This window comes from Acanthopagrus latus, chromosome 4 (genome assembly GCF_904848185.1).
Source record: "Acanthopagrus latus isolate v.2019 chromosome 4, fAcaLat1.1, whole genome shotgun sequence".
Classification (NCBI taxonomy): domain Eukaryota; kingdom Metazoa; phylum Chordata; class Actinopteri; order Spariformes; family Sparidae; genus Acanthopagrus; species Acanthopagrus latus.
Window position 1 is genome coordinate 27,814,982 of NC_051042.1, and position 17,061 is coordinate 27,832,042.

The 17,061-nt window shown below is 44.2% G+C and overlaps 1 protein-coding gene across 2 annotated transcripts in view; it reads left to right on the forward strand.

The window, feature by feature from the left end:
• Nucleotides 1-17,061, forward strand: part of tln2a (talin 2a) — a 93,828-nt gene that overhangs the window by 14,871 nt on the left and 61,896 nt on the right. The window contains exon 2 of one of the 2 annotated variants that reach the window (XM_037096614.1): nt 10,470-10,518. The exons of the other annotated variant lie outside the window; for it this stretch is intronic. The gene's annotated coding sequence lies outside the window, so the exon portion shown is untranslated. The remainder of the gene's footprint in view (nt 1-10,469; nt 10,519-17,061) is intronic. 2 annotated transcript variants of the gene reach the window in all.

Sequence of the window (17,061 nt, forward strand, 5' to 3'; positions counted from 1 at the left end):
CAAAACGTCTGCAGGCAGCTGTCCAGCCAATGAGCGGATTAGAGGGCTCCCGTATCTTTACGGCTGAGATGCAGAAGAAGATTAGGGCCGGCAGCTCATGAAGAGGGGCCGGCCCGTCCTAATCTGCGGGGCTGCCAGAGTGAGACGCTGCCTTTTTAAACCGGCCTTTGATGATTTATGGTTAACTTGTAAATGATGTACCCACTTCTGTGGTTGCCTGTGCATCATTTTTGTGAGGATGAGTTTTAAAAGGGAGGACATCAGTGGGCCCATATGTGGAGCGGCCAGCACGAGAGGCAGCACATCATGAAACAGAGTAGTTGCGTGTTATTTGAGTCGGTTGCTGATCGTCTTCCTCTGAAGTGACTCCTGCAGCATTCTCATTCGCTGGGATGCCGTTTCATCAGCTATTATATCCAGAGATTAGTGTGTCTGTTGTGCTCCACTGTGAACATTATTACCACATATGGACCACAGTATACAGTGGCTTTAAACGTAGCCAACAGTAGTTTGCTCCATTGTACTCTTTCAGCTGTGCACATTAATACGGTCTTGACTGGATCAGTTGAGGCCAGCTCCTAGTTACAATGTGGTTTGATTTACATATCCTTGTTATGGTCTCAGCTCCAGGTGGTGCTGGGGTTCATCCAAAAGTGACCAGGCGGTGTAACTGGAGCAGTGTGTCTGTCATACATGCATACCATGGAGCAAGATCTGGGTCAAGCTGCTCTCGCCGCGCCCGTCGGTATCTCCCCGATCGGCACAAGCCCCTTGTTGGACGGGGTCCCAAATTTCAGCATTCGTTCGCAAAGGGTGCTGGAGATTCTTGGAAGCGCATTTGGAATTTAAAGTGTTGCCTTCAAGTTTTTTTTTTTTGAAAAGTGCTTGGATTTTGGATAAAGTGCTTGAAACTGCTTGAGATTTATGGCAAACTCTGTCTGGAAAAGCTTAAAAACTGCACTTTGTGTGTGAATTTGACCACAGAAGAGGTGCAGGATCCCTGCATAGGCTTCCCAGGAAACCTCGATCAGGCTCAACCTGTTATTTGATTCTTTCATGAGACAACCGGTGTATTTTCTTTTCCGCTCGGGGCCTCATAGTGGTGGCTTTTCTGCAATTTGAAAACGTCTCTGACAGTTACAGATTAGTCTCTTTTACCTCGACAGCTCTCCTGTGAAGTCCGCCTCGTTCGGCTCTTGCGACGCTGGAAGACAAAGGATGCTCCTGACGTGACCTGCCTTTCAGGCTCGAACATTTTAAGGGGAATTCTCCAGGGAAGTGTTTCCTCTCAAGGATGAGTGCTGGTGAATGAGTAACGAGATGGAAATGGGTGATAATGCAGAACAAGGAAATCATCTGGTTCGGGGTAATGCCGGCCATAATGACGACTAAAATAGTCGGCCGCCTCAAAATCTCGCTAATGCTTCATGAAAAAAAGGCGTGCGCGAACATTATAAACTCCATCGACTCTTAATGGATTGTTTTATGATGAGCAGATCTCATCTTCCATGACTGTGACACTTCTTGTAGGGTCTTAGATGTGCTTTTTGCTGTTCTCGGGTGATATTTTGCCGTCATTTTATTTACTGCTACAGAGAAGAGCGACGTTGTGAATGCAAATTTCTTTGGCCTATTAGTTCAGAATGTAGACTTCATAAAGCAATCCCTTAAAATAGTAAAAGGGTATGGGAATTTGTTTTAAGGCTAAAGGGAACAGCTCAGATAATCCTCTTTATTTCCAGTTTTGTGTTGCCTTTTTTGCACTGAATCCTGCAGCCCCAGCCTCTGTTTCCTCACCTCTGCATTTTGGAGCTCAAGGTTTATGCCTGTGCCCGTTCTTGGTATGAAAAAGCGGTCGCCCTGAAAAACATCTTTCACACTTAAACCCAGCACTGATGTTCACTTCACTGCAAGCTCTTCCAGCAAACCTTGAAAAATGGCGGCTTTCACCTTTTATGTGCCTGTCGGAGAGCCTGCGAAACTCTCACTTCATCTTGTCTCACATTAGTTTACAGTGTTCAGCCAAGGAGCGCACACACATGCACACGCACACGCACACACACACACACACACACACACACACACACACACACACACACACACACACACACACACACACACACACACACACACACACACACACACACACACACACACACAGGGGCCCGCTCTCACAGGCTCAAAAAACAAGACCAAGTGTAAACCACAAATGTAAACACATTGTTGCCTCTCCACTCCCACCTCCAACTTGGCTGGAGGGGTCTAATTCCATTCATGGAACTGGGAGTCGGCCTGAGAAGGGACAAGGGTCTGTGTAATTGAATTAGGAGCTTCACCCCCCCAACTTCTTCTCTGGTAGGGCAGGACTAATCATTGAGAGTCTGTTCCCTCCCATGAGAGGGTGGAATAGTTGCCTTGTATAGAAGAGAGACGAGAGGAGCTCTGTCTGCCGTATGTGTGTCTGACTGTGTATGTCTGTCTCTCTGAGTGTGTGTGTGTGTGTGTGTGCATCCTTGCCTATTTTTGTGTGTAAATGTGGCTGTGTGGTGTTTGATTTCCAGAGATTGTCTGTTCCCCTACCAGATTAAATGGTGGGTCTCCTGACCCCTTAACCTCTGATGGGGAGGCTATGTAACGACTGTGTGTGTGTGTGTGTGTCAGTGTGTGTGTCAGTGTGTGTGTCAGTGTGTGTGTCAGTGTGTGCGCTCACATGTGATGCAAAGCAACAGCTGTTCTCCAGATGTCCTCAGCTACCCCCCAAATAGGGGAAAAAGGACTAATGAAAGAGAATCCTGACTCAGAAGAAGTATACATGAGGCTCAGGGAATATTTACTGTAGTTAGTCGGTCGTACTGCTGTTGCTCTGTGTGAGTTTTAACTGATGTGTTAAGCTTCTGCAGGCATAAAGGGGAAATTTAGTGATTGGCGTTAATTTATTATTTATTCAACAGAAAAATAATGAGCACTACAAAGCTTTATGATTCTTTTATTGTTTTTTTTTCAGGCAGAAATGCCGAACAACCCCATTTCCAGCTTCTCAGAAATGAGGATTTTCCTTTGTTTTATGTCTAAATAACTTCATTAATTATTTGCTTTGGACTGTTGGTCGGACAAAACGAGCTGCTTGATGACATCAGCTTGACTTTGGGAAGTTATTTATTATGTTAATAATCAAATGATAAGTTGATTGAAAAAAAATTACCAAAAGTAAAGTTTTGTTTCAGTTGCAGCCCTAATGCAGTTGTTTGTTTTAGATGGGATTTTTCACACGTCCCTCAGTTGTATTTAGATTTATTTATTTATGATGTTTTTTCTCCTTATTTGGGCCCTTTTTATGGTTTTATTGCACAGGACAGCTTAGAAAAAGGACCGGAACATGAATGTGGGGCCACAGGTCGGACTTGAACCCTGGGCCTGTGTGGTGAGACCACAGCCCTCTGCCAGCTGAGCCACCAGCCCCTCTTTTTTTTTTTTTTTTTTTTAAAGTTTCCTGCTCCACACATTATTTCATTTTTCAATTACGCCGTGTCTAGAATGAACAGTTTTTTTTTTTTTAATCACTTTGCACAGCGGCTCCTGCTCCCCTTCAAATTAACATTCTCTGTGTGATACTGTTTCGTTCTGGGTTAGATGGAAAATGAATTTGAGATAGTCTACTGGGGACTTGAAGGGTAGCCAGATAGCTATTTAAAATCCTCAGACAGTTTTCAGTGGAACTATTTCACTTGTAGAAAATGGTTCCAAAATAAAAATGTATACGGTGAGTAATTTGTAAAGAATCCAGTTGCATTTTCACGTTCATCTCGAAGTCAATGGCTTTTTTTGTCAGATGCCTGATGTGAGGTTTGTTTAGGAGAATTTCATGTTTTCTCCTACAACATGTAACTTGTCAGGAACCCAACAGTACAGTACCAAACTCTGACTTTCAGGCCTTTTGTGTGTCCTAAAAATGTTGTGTGGCTTCTTGAGACTACAGAGGAGACACAGAAACCTCACTGACAAATGTGTTAGGGGTCATAAACTTGTGTTCGCCGCAGAGCTTATTTTCTGACATCCAATTGGGAAAAATCCAATAACCTTTAGTTGGGGGGTGGGGAACCAGGGCGATGCCAACCTCTGCGTTGGCCTACAAAGATATGTCCTCCCCGGAGCACTCTATTGAGCATCGCAAATGTCGATCTTCAGTATTTTGAGCAGCTCAAACTTAATTTAATTGTTCCCTGTTGCATGTGTGTGAGTAGCAGAGATCCGACAGTTTGAGCTCAAAACAAAATAGATTAAAAAAAAAGTCTAAAAAATATCTGCACAAGTAGATGAAAAAAACATTTTCCCATTTATTTATTTATTTATTTTTACATTTTCCATGGCAGCCATTAGGTATTGATCTACGCTCATAACAGAAAAACGTCATCGATATCCTGCTTCCAGGTCAGCGCATGACCGGCATGTTAAAGGCTTTTTGGGTAGAACCTCTTGGTTCTGCGTTCGGGGTGAGCTCACCGCTGCAGAACTCAGTTCCCCACCGTCAGTATTGCTGCTGAGAATATGTTGCTAACTCATACACACACAGACACAGCGAGAGCAGATGGTTTGAGTTTATAAAGATGGAAACATTATTGTTATTAGGAGCGGCGCGCTGCTGGGTTCTGCTGAAAACGAATGTCATGAACATCCAGAACATTTAATCTCTTTATTTCCTGCGAAGTTCTAGCTGATATTTGCACTTAGATGTTACATTAGCTGCTTCAGGTCCGTGTGTTTGCTTGCTGATAAAAGAACTTTGTATATTTTGATTTATTACCAGGTATTATGCACATTAATTAGTATTGTTCTGCCTATTTCGGTCTCTACTTTTCTGTAATTCAAATTTTTCTACAGGCTAATAAGCTTCTATATGATGAATGCAGTTCTGGACAGGTGGCTCCCAATGAGAGGATGGGAGAGTGATGGGGGACTCATTACTCCCCCACCCTCCCCACCTGCATTTATTAAGCTCAGATCCCGTGGACCCATTTAGCTAATTGCATGGCGGGTTCTGCTACTTATCCATGAGACCGGCGGAAGACCCCCAGACAATTAGCAAGTGGGCTGCAGTCAGTCTGTGATGTTTGCAGTGATTCAAGACTTTTAATCCCTTTGCTACAGAGAGCATCATCATCATAATCATGCCAGATTTTCTCTTTTTAGTCCTCAAATATCACCCTGTTTCTCTGATCTTTTAGAGGAGATGTCCACGGAGCAGAAAGGTCCACTTTTTTAGGGCTTCGGTTTTCACAGACTGTCCATGATGCTAAAGTTTAATGCTGCAAGGATGTAGCTACAGGCGCAGTTATCTCCCAGCAAGGATGTCTGACTAATGTGTTCTCAATGAAGGAATGTTCGACTACATGTATAATAAGCTTCAGTGCACTTGAGAAGGGAATGTATTTTAAGGTCTTGGTGGAAGGTTTATAAGATACGGGATTTCCTCCTCCTTCAGTTTTGAAATGTTCTAACTGTTGCAACAGACCAGATTCAGGGCGGGAAGCTCGATGTTGTACTGCCATCTTCCAGGTTGCAAGTCATAGAAAGATAGGGAATCAGTTAAAGGAATAGATGGCCTTTTTTTTTCTTTCAGTATAAGGCAGGTTAAGGTGATAAAGAGCTTTTCAGAGTCAAGTCAAATTTGTTTTAGATTGGTGGCTATTTGATGTACCAAGATGCTTTATATTAATCCTGTACGCACAAATACACACACACACACACACACACACACACACACACACACCCCTTTGGTAAATAATACCAGTTGCCACCTTGACCTGCGCGTCCTCCAGCCGTGTGGATGGTGCGAGATGTTGAGAAGTCGTATTGGGCGGCTTTATTAAAGCATTTTTGGGGCTGGAGCAAGGTGTTTCCCAGGCACCGTATTGTCTGACCTGTCCCTGCTGTGGTCCTCCTCTGCAGCGCGTGATTAATGAAACCGCAGGACAGACGGAACAATGAAGTCTCCAGCGGCACATTGTGCTTTCTAAGATTGCCCCCCACGCTCCACCTCTGGAACCCCCCCTCCACCCCCCCAGGGGACCGGAGAAGTTTTCCTCCACTCATTCAATTTTACACCGAGCCCTATTTCCTGTCATTTTTTTTTTTTTTGTTTAGCCTTGTCATGAAAGCTGACGGGAGTTAATCTAACAAAATAACACTCAGAGCTCACTTGGATGTCTAAGCGCAAAGTAAAAACTGATGTGTAAGATGTGAAACCCCCCTCGGTGGTGTTTCCTAAAAAAACTCAGCATGTTGAGTTTTTGCTCCGAGCGATCCTCCCCCCACCCTCCTCCCCCCCAGGGCTCGGCGAAGAGAATACGAGGAATGCAAATGCCTCTAATGTTGTGTGAGATAAGGTTTCTCTCTCCTCAAGCATGTTTTTGTTTAATTCTGGTGCTTACGTTTTTATTTTTCCTGGAGGCAGAGGGCTTTGCATATCTCCATTGTCACATAATTCTCGGCTCCTCTTTCCACGGATTCCTCTCTGCAGTCGTCGCCGTTTGATCCGCGAGAAAGTTTTCCCTCTGATGTTTTGATGCGGCCTCAATATGGCGAGGCCCTGCTGCTTGGCACCTTAAACCACTTATTACCGAAGAGCGTGAACACTGCAGAGCAGAGTTTAAGTAAAGGTTGATGCGTAAAAGTATCATTAAAATTTCAATGTGACGCTGGGTCATGCATTTTGCTACCGCGCCAGTTTGAGCAAACTGATTCCATGAAACGTCATCTCCTGTTTCCCTTGAGTTTAAAGGGGAACCGCAATGATTTTACACATCAAAGTCTGTTGACAGGGAGTTGATAAGTTTCTCGAGTAACTACAAGTCTGAAAATGGAGGAAGAAAAAAAAATCTGTGACGGGGTTCCACTTGCACTTTTGGCCGCACTTGGTGCAGTATAACTAATGATGGAAAAGCACACTTTTGACCGAGTCCAGCCGCCCCGCCTCCAAGTGGTGGCATCTCGGGACTTCAGCCGACCCCTGACAAGCACCAGTCCCCCGCCCCCCCAAACCAATACTGAACTCATGTCTGTGCAGTAAACCTGAGAGAAAGACGTTTTTTAAAAGTCTATGTGTTCTGCTCTCAGTACTTCTGTTGCTTCTAACTGGATCGCTGTAGTTTATCTCGTCCTGTTTTTGTACTTTCAAAACATCTGCTGTGTTTTACCGTTTCATCGCGTTGACTTTCAGCCGGGTCAGGAGTCCTGCTTGGTGGATGCTGGTGAAAGCACGTTTCTTGTAATGATGCCTGAATATTGCTAAAATGATTAGTGGAGCCACTTTGATAGCAGTGATTCTTTGATGGTACTGTAGCAGGTAGCCGGGTTGTGGTCGAAATGCAAAATCACAGCCGTGCCAAGTCAAACTGGGTAGAACCAGACCGGAAGATGTAATGGAAAAACGGCACACATGTCAGGCTAGCAGTTTGGGGTTACATGAGCCACTACTAGCATAACAAACAGAGTTGCACTGTGGGTAATGTAGGCGCCTGGTTTTAACAAGGAAGAAGAAAGCACGGAATCAAAAAGACAATATCTGTTTTGCCTCCAAGCAGGTTATGTTTTTTTCTGACCCGTGTCCGAAATCCTGCATGACTGCGATGAGTGTCCCTCTACTCAACCCTTTTACTGCCTCTTGTTGATCTTCACTGTATACACACACACGCTAATGGAACCCATTACTGTGAATCTGTAAAGCGAGTCACTGTGTGAATCAGTTACCTCCCGGTGAGAAACCCAAAACCCCTGTCCTGCTCCCTGCCAATGTCAGCAGGTCAATGACGCTCGAGGGACAGGTTGTTACTGCTAGCTGCCCGAGCTCCGAGGAGGAGGAGGAGGACGAGGAGGAGGAGGACGAGGAGGGGGGGTGTTGGTCTGATGAGTAAGCAGGTAATCAGAAGCCGGACAGACGGTTAGCGGCTCCAGCCAGTGTTTGCTCTCGTCAGAATGCAGCTGTTTGGATTTGACCGTCTAGCATTACATTGTTTGGAATTCTTTACCCTTGGATGGATTAATTAATGGATTAAGATGCCGCAGTCCTGTTTTCCTCTGAAGAAAAAAAAACAAAAAACAAAACGTAATACTATAACACCTGTGCTGTGTGGGGGGAAAACAAATCACTTCACCTGTGTGTAGGTATGCATGGCTGATGCATTCTTGCCTCCGGCACTGTCCTGTTGAGTGTGTTTATGTTAGAGCTGGTGTGACTGCAGTGTGTGTGTGTGTGTGTGCGCTATAACATCCCGAGGGGAGAGAGGGCCTGCACGACGGTGAGATCCTGCAGTGTGTCGCTTCTCCCTCCAGTGATCCACCTTGAGTGTCTCACTTGTCCCCCATCAGTCTCCAGCCTGTCAGTGGAGCGGCTGCAGCCCGTGTCATTAACTCTAGCTGTGGGCATTCTACTGTGCAGCCTGGACAGGTGCAGTAACCTGCACTGCCTATTGTGACACATTCTGGTTGTGCTGCCAGTCCGGAACATTTGGAAACTTTGGAAACTGCACCAAAACACCACATGTGCCGAGCAAGTTGTCACCATTGTGTTATATCTGCCATTTTTAACCACATACGAGACGGGAGCAGACGTTCTGCAGAAGATGGCGCGCAAGAATGAGATTTAGAAGACAGACTTTTATGATCCTGCTACCGGCTAGGCGATTAAAATCATTATTTGAAAAGAGAGCAAGAGCCACCAATATATGATAATAAAAAAAGCCTTACCACACATTGACAATATCTTAACAAGCTGGAAGAGGTGAAAAGATGACGTGGTGACCAACGGATTGTTAGCTGTAATGACTACCCCGTCGCCTGCACATCCAGCCAGCCGAAGTTAATTAATGGGGCTTCTCAGAGTCGTAAGATGCGAACCTTAGCCGTTTAACAGGAGCTAAGCAGTTAAATGATATGATGGTCAGATTCTCTACGTTGATTTGACGTTCAGCCTGGAAAACGCCAATAAGAGCTTCCAACCTTGAGCATGACTACAGAATAAAATGACCGCCATGGGAATGTGACCCATGTTCTCTTCACAATTGGCAAAAGAGGGTTTTATCAAGAAAGGGACACCGCTCCACTGTTTTGGTGTTCAGAAAAAGTAAAAAGTGTCTTGGTGCTCTTAAAAAAGGGCCAACAGAGTGGTGGGTGCCCCTCTACATAAACATGTAGCTGACACCATGACAGCTCGCTAACTGCTCGTTAAAAAACGAGCCACAGCTGACGGAGACGGGGCAGCAGTCGGAATCCAGCAGAAAGCCGGTTTAAACTATTCTCCGTAACAATAACATGCTGAGGGTGATGATTACAAGATTTCAACCTGTCACTGTTGCTGTGATGTATTTTTCGCTTGACAGTTTCCAGGACTTCCAGGAGATATTTACGTTTTTGGGACCCATAACGCTGAACTGTTTCAGCTGTAAGGTCCAAACAGGGGACGTCTAAAGGCAGAGCGGCGGTCCTGCTGCAGCTGCTGTCACGCACCCGGCGTATCTGGAAGAGTTTGCTCAGGGTTTGCAAGCATTTTGTCCCCAATGTCATGGCCAATGAGGGCTGGTGTTACAGAGGAACCTGAAGAACAATAAGTTGTTTTCTATTTGTCATGCTCTCAGGTCAAGCAGCAGTAGCAGCACTTTTCAAGGTGTGACGCAAACTATCCAGGATTGACATGAAATGACCCGTCTTCCTCTTACCGCTCCCCGATTAACACTGTCAGTTAGACGTTGTTTAACAAAAGTGCAGACGGCAGTTTGTTTGTTCTGTGGCTGATACAACACTGTGTGTGCTTGAGGGCAGGTGTCGGTGTATTGAAGCACAGCAGGGTGTTTTTTTTCTTTTCTTTTTAAGCCTAACATACCTGGAGTGCGATGGGTCACAATGAGCAAAAGGATGAGAGATTGATCGAGCTAAATGTAGCCGGCACACAAAAAAAACAACAAAAAACTGCCCTGAGCAGTAGTGATTACTACTAATTTGTGATGGCCACCACTGAGCAGGTCACCTGAGCTGAGTTCAACCACCTTTAACGAGCTCCATTTTTAGTGTACACGCACATTTTATTTGCTGAATTATTCATCTTATGAAATATATAAATATTCATTTTATGATATTTATAACCCTGTTTGCGTCGGTGCATTCATCCATTTAACCAGCGGTAATTGTCTCCTTATTGTTGACGGCAGGCTTATTATCTTTTTTTTTTATTAAGCATATTTCATTTTAGTGTTGCTTTGATTGTATCTCGTCCTCACGGGCTGCCTCATATGGCGTTAGCCAATTAGAAAATATCTGAGGATGTATTGCTGAGTGTTTTTGTGGCTGCAGCTGTCTCTGGATCGCTCCTCTGTGGGATCCGTTTTGAAATTCGAGGCGAGACTGTGGTTGTCTTTATGTTCAATCCTGCTTATAATGAGTTCGTTTGTCTCATACGTGTTCAAAATTTGTCTTTTCAGCTGTGAAGATCAGCGGAAGTTCAAGGCTGCGTTCCCCCTCAGCAATAAGGTAAGAAACTAATAATGGAGGCATAGTGAGAGAAGGGTTGTTTAATAATCAGTCTGGACTGTAGTTAGACTTGACAACAACGTCAGGCAGTTTGGCTGCTGCCACATGTACTGTACGTGAGAGAGAAGCAACTGTAAATGTGTGATCTGGCTTTTCATTAAATTGGATTAGAAATGTGAAATCACATTGAATGATTACAGAGATGTTGCACTTTGAATGTTATGATCTAGAAGTAAAAGTGTTGTGTTGATGCAGACTTGGAACCAATTAAATTGTCTCATTTGCCAATTACTGTTCTCCTGGTGACGTTGCGTCAACTACACTGGATTGCATTAAGGCTCCTGTGTTACACTCATTATCAGGTTCATGTTTTTATTTTACGTGTCTAGTAGAAGATGATTTCATGCTATGATCTTCAAGAAATCACATTATTTTTCTCGTACTGCGGCGCCTCAATTCGCCCTCTGTCTGAACGCTCAGTTTTAGGCTCCTGTCTCTTTAAGGCCTCACAAAAAGTCCAGTCTGCTCTGATTGGTCAGCTCTCACAGGACTGAGCAGGCAACATCTACCATGTTTCAGCAGCAGGTGTGCCAGTGTCACTGAAACCATGAGCGTTCTGGGGGCGTGGCTGTATAGTTGTGACATCACAACCTTACAGAAGTCCTGGTGTGTCCTGGCGTGTCCTGGCGTGTCCTGGCGTGTCCTGACGTTTTTGAATCCGGTCTGTGTATACTTCAGTCTGGTGGGTTTGATACTGTCACAGTATTTATTTAGCATCTAGATCTGCTTTATAATCCTGAAAGACGTGATGGTAGCTTTCAGCATGGCTGGTAACAAACTGTGATAGTGTTCTGGAGGCGTGCTACCTTGAATCAATGTCAGCGATGGTGTACAATTACATGCGACCGCTCCGTGGCGCACTAAATGTTTGTTTTGCTACGACGTGTCAGGATAAGGAGCAGTTTCCAGCTTCCAGGTCACCATATGGAAGCAGACTGTGTGAGAGCTAAAGCCTAGAAGCTTTCTTTTTATAATAGTTTTTATCCTATGGGGTCTTTACTTTTTTCCTCTGCCGTCCTTAATTGCAGCAGCCGCCGCAGTTTCTCTGTATTTTTCTCGCACTTGAAGCTTGACGATTCTGCCTGTTTCCTTTTTATTTATTTATTTATTTATTTTTTATCTCTATGATTCACTCTCCTCACTTACACAATCACACAAAACACTGACAGCAAGGTGTTGGACCTACCTCATGCGCACTTCCCCTGTATAATTAATTTCGAACAATAACACATCCTATCGGTTCTGGAGGCTGTTGAAACTAAATCGTCCGTTTCCTCTCGGTTTGTATTTACCCAGCGAGGTCGAGTGTGTGCGTAAGACACACATACCTGCTTTCAGGCCGCCCGCCAGGTGCTCTGCATCGACTGAAGCTACTGATTGCTCCTATATAATTAATGAAAGTCAACAGAATTTTTAATATACTAAACGTGTGTGTGTGCTGGTACATCTGCAGCTCTCCATGACAGCATACAATAATGCACATCTTCGAGCTGACTCCATGAGCGGCTTTCGGAGGGCAATTACAGTAACTGACAGCATCTGGTGCCCAGCCTCTCGCTGTAACCAGGCTGCACTCCGCAAATGAGGTTACGGTTGCTGTGCATTTGAGTTTTCCAAAGATTAATGAGCTCCTAATGTTGATTTGTCTCCTGCCATGCTCCAGTAAGCAGCCAGATCTCGACTTTAATCGCATGTGCGAGCGAGTTCGGAGCTACATCACGGTAAGAACCACAGGTTTAATCGTGTTTCTGGCCCCTGATGGGCTCCGTCTCCCTTTGACTTCGACAGCCTCAAGCGCCACTGCAGGTGGTCCGAGAGGCGCAGGGCAGAAAACAAATCGGCGTCCTGCAGAGTGTTGGTAACCAAACGAACTGTGGTTTCACTGAACTTTCAAGGAAGTAAGGAAGAGCGTGTAATTCTGGCAGCACTTGCATGAAACCTTTCCCAACCATACCGGTGAAATGTAGACTTTTTTTCAGCACGTTTTAAAAAGGACGCCATTCTTGTACATACGTGGCTCTGCCTCCTGTGTCTGTCGTGACTTTTATGATTGTCCTCCCAGCCTCGGCCAACATAATCTGCCTGCTCACTCTGTGATCCATCATGACTGAGCTAATCAAACCGTTGTGGAACTAAACACTGGAACGAAGGTTGGATACAATATTTACATCACAGGACAGTTTCTGGTGTCCACATCTGCTACATGACCGTCATTCTTCGCTTTAAAAGCATTCTTGGCGCTTTTTCCATATTTGATACCGTCATCAATGGATGATCCATAGCCTGCTATCAGGGCTCATTATTTAACTCTCAGCTTTATTTTAGATTTCAGTGTCAGTAGATGGAAAAGAAAGCTGTCTGACCGAGCAGAATTTAATCACAGTCACACATGCTGTCGCACCTCATTTTGTGTTGTCTGATATTTATAAATGGCTGAGAGCTGTGCTGTTAATCGGGCAGCAGCAAACCTCATTTAGTCATTTATCAACAGTCATAGTTCTTCTTTTTCGTACTGTTGCACGCACAAGTTTCGATTAATTCCCCTCAGCCTAGAGGAGTAAAACATTTAATTGGAACTGGCGCGTTTTTGTTTCCCCAATTAATTTTAATTACCAAGCTTAATTACTATATATGTAGGTTTTACTGCATTTAAAACTTCCCAGCTTTTTTCCACATGGCCATGAGTGGATGCTCTGATTAGATGTTCTGCTCTGGGCGGTTGTGTACCGTCAGGCACTTTCTTGCCAACTTATTCAATCAATTATTGTATAGACCTTTTTTTTTTTAAGTGCAGCTGAACAGCTTGGCTGTGTTTGCTCCAAAAAGATAAATGTCTGTGCTGAAGATGGTTAAACGTGCAGACGTTTTCTAACACGGTGTGTATCCTCCTGGTCCTCGGCCAGCGAGCTCCACTTGGGATCGACTGCAGTAATTCTCAGCCGTCAGAGGGCCGTAAGATGATAACGATCATCGTGACACATCATTGCACATTTATGAATATTTTTTTGTTATGTAAACTAAAATGTCTAGCCTGCACACAATCCAGGCTGTAGATATCCATGTCTGTGGTGTGTTCAGCTGTGGCCTGAACCCTCTAATCCCAGATATGTAGATTTTCCAAGTGCCGAACATCCCAACATGTATCATGTATCCTACAGTCATGGCTGACACAGACCTGATTCACTGCGGTGACTGTAAAGGCAGCGGTCACAGCTGATCGTGTCCAGATGTTGCGGAACTGTTGAGTCAACGCAGCGGCATCATTTAGCAGCGCCGTCACCTGCAGTCAGAGCAAGGTCCATTTATCAGAACTGGTGACGGCTGGGTCTGTTACTCAGCTGTCCCCTCTGACTGTTTATGGACTTTAGAGGATGTGGTTTGGTCGTCAAGTGTTGCAGCTTTGCTCTATTTGGTAAACAAGGAGGTGATGTCACACTCAGAGGAGCAGATGGACCTGTGCTGGACACTTTTTTTTATATTTCCTTATGAACATATTTTCGATGGAAATCCCTGAAGAGCTTGAGGGGTCAACTCATGATTCCTGGGTTTGATGGTGCTAATTGGCACTGTTGTGTGCACATGATGGTGTTAAACAGCTGTTTCAGTGGTGGAATGATAGTGGAGCACCCGTGTTTTATTAATTGTAGCCTTTCAAGCTTACAGGAAGTCAGTAGCTGCAGTCATATGAACATTATTTCTTGAATCCAATTGAAATAACTCTGATTAGACACTCCAAATGTTACATGGATACTAAAATGAGTGTATGTTTATGGTCTCCAAAGCATTTAATCAGAACATATGTTGTTTTTTTTTTTTTTTTTGGAGATATGTCTTTCTGATTGCTGTCAAGTGTCTTAACTGCTGGAAATGTGACAGAAGTAGAAGTTTGAACTTTTTTTCTCTAACTTTTTTGAGAAAATCGAATTATTTTATGTTTTTAACAATATTCAAGAAGGACCCACAAAGTGTTGTGGGAACATTATTTGTGTTTCTTGTTTGGTGGATTCTGACGTTTTGATCATCTAGTTCAGCAGTCTTGAAATCATTCAAGTTTTTTTTATTTAGATAAAAAAAACAAAAACCCAAACAATCAAATGACACATTCACATGGTTATTCAGTGCCAATATCTTCCTATTGAATAGATTAACATACCATGCATCTTGTTCTGTTTGAAAATTAGTTAAGACTCAACTGGATCGCATCAGTCTCTTCCAGTTAGGAGCTGTGACATGAGGCATTTTTATTCCGATTGCACTATTTGGGTCAGGTATCAGTTTAAATAAACAAACAAACTTATTTGATAATGAGGTGAATTTCACCTGGCAAACCAATGATTTCTCAGTCCTGCTGGATCTGCCAGGAGAAATGAGCCTCAGAGCTACAATGTGACAAATCATTCATTTGTCGACTTGCTGTCCGTTTCTGTGCTCATGCCTGGCTCCCGACCACATCTTACAGCAACTCCTCCATGGTATCATTGCATTCCTCCCACTGACACACATTTTACTGGTAATCAGGGATCGTGCCTGCCGAGCACATTGCCATGGCAGCTGGCTGGCACGGGTCGCAGTGAGTGACCTGTTTTTCCAGGCAGTGGTCGCGCCCATTCGGAGGGTGGTGCCAGACGACTGCGACTGGCCACGGCATCCAGAACCCTACTGGCCTCATGGTCATGCAGATCCAGGCGGCCATCATGGAGTCCGCCAGATGGAAATCGTTTTCAGTTTGATTGAAAGACGGTGAATTCTGGCCCAGATTCCCTTTTTTCTTCTTTTCAGTTAAGCAGGTGAAATAAAAGGTCAGATCAGATTCGGGCCATCCTGTATGTCTTAGTGATAAACCAACATTGTCATGATATCGGTCAAACCACAGTGTTTTCCTTTAAGTCCCATTGTCATATTTCACTGTCATCACAACTGCAGCAATGTGAAAACTTAAATATAGCAGCACTGACTCACAAGTGGCATTTGTCTCATGACTAAAATTGCACTAAAATGATCCCCCCCATCTGATACTCAGCTAAAATAGATTTTATAGCAAATATGAATCATACAGTATGCAAATGACTTCAATCTCTTCATCCCACAGAAGGCAGTGGAGTTATTGTTGAGGAAACGGATCAGACTAAGTCTTTGTGCCATAGTTAAAGGCCAGGGATAATTCTGGCTGTCAGACAAAGACCCATAAGAAACACAACCTCCTCAATAACTGCTAAAAACACACCAAAGCACAGAGATTATGTGGATGTTCAGTACAGTTCAGTGTTTTTTGATTCCCCAACTCTTTATTAGGCGACCTCTGGGCTTAGGTGTGTCTACGTGACATGGGTACAGATGACAAGAGACGACCTTACATACATTGCATTTGGCCATTTTTGATCCGTCACAAAAGATCCAAGAAAACTGGAAAAAATCTGCCTGTCATGTCTGAGGACTGTCGGCTCTTTGATAGGCGCATAAACCGAAGCAGTGTTGGAGGAAGTATCTTGAGTTAAAGTGCCAGAGCCACGGTGTAGACAAACAGAAACAAAGTCCTGCATTCACATTTTACTTAAACAGTGGCGCAGATGTCGTAGGAGCAGATTGTACATCAATCGTGAGATTATGCGGCTCTGGCTAAACTGTGGCCACGACTGCTACAACTCACAAATGTGTCATGATGAACTAGATTTCTGCGTGACAAACTGACACGGTAACATTTTCTGCTACTTGAAAATATGTATACTTGTTATTTATCATAAGTATTATCATAAGCACTGTTTCATCTCTTACTCAAATGCGACTTTTAGATGTTTTTTCAGAAACACTGCCTGTCAGCATCTTGCAGTTCCTGAAGCTCTGAAGTGAAACTGACTCGACATGGGAAGCTTTTGGTTTCATGGTTCGGCACGATCAACACTCTCGTAGCACATGTGACACCGCGGCGTGGTGCGGTTCTCTCGCGTGATGCAGGCTCTGTAAGATCCTTGTGTTTGGGAGAAAGCAAAAGGAAAGGTCAGAGAGCCGAAGGTTTGAACGCAGTGAGAGTCACATTGGCCTCGGGTGGAAAGCGAAGGCGGTTTGCTTCGAATCCCTTGCGCAGGTTGACACAACTCGGCTGTTTTGACTGTCATTTTGTGACGGCGGTCTGTTTCCTCGCAGCTTGTGTGTCTTTTGATGTAGGCGTGCTGTTGGGACAGGAAAGGATTGTGTGTGGATGATTAACCTCGTGGTGCTGATTGCAGGTTTGTGCTTGGAAAGTATGTGTCAATAAGTAGACGGTGAGACCTGTGTGTATTTTTAGTTCAGCTAACAGAGCTCCTCGTATTGTGATGCGTTTGCGGTGTATTTGCATAGCGGGGGGGATGTTTTGTTCCTTTGTCATGGTGGCAGCCAGTTTGCACGAAGGAAAATGGATTTAGGCGATGTTGTTAATAACAGTTATTAGGGAAAATCCCTGTATGAAAATTAGCAGAAGTGTTACCACCCTCAAGGGTTTCCGTT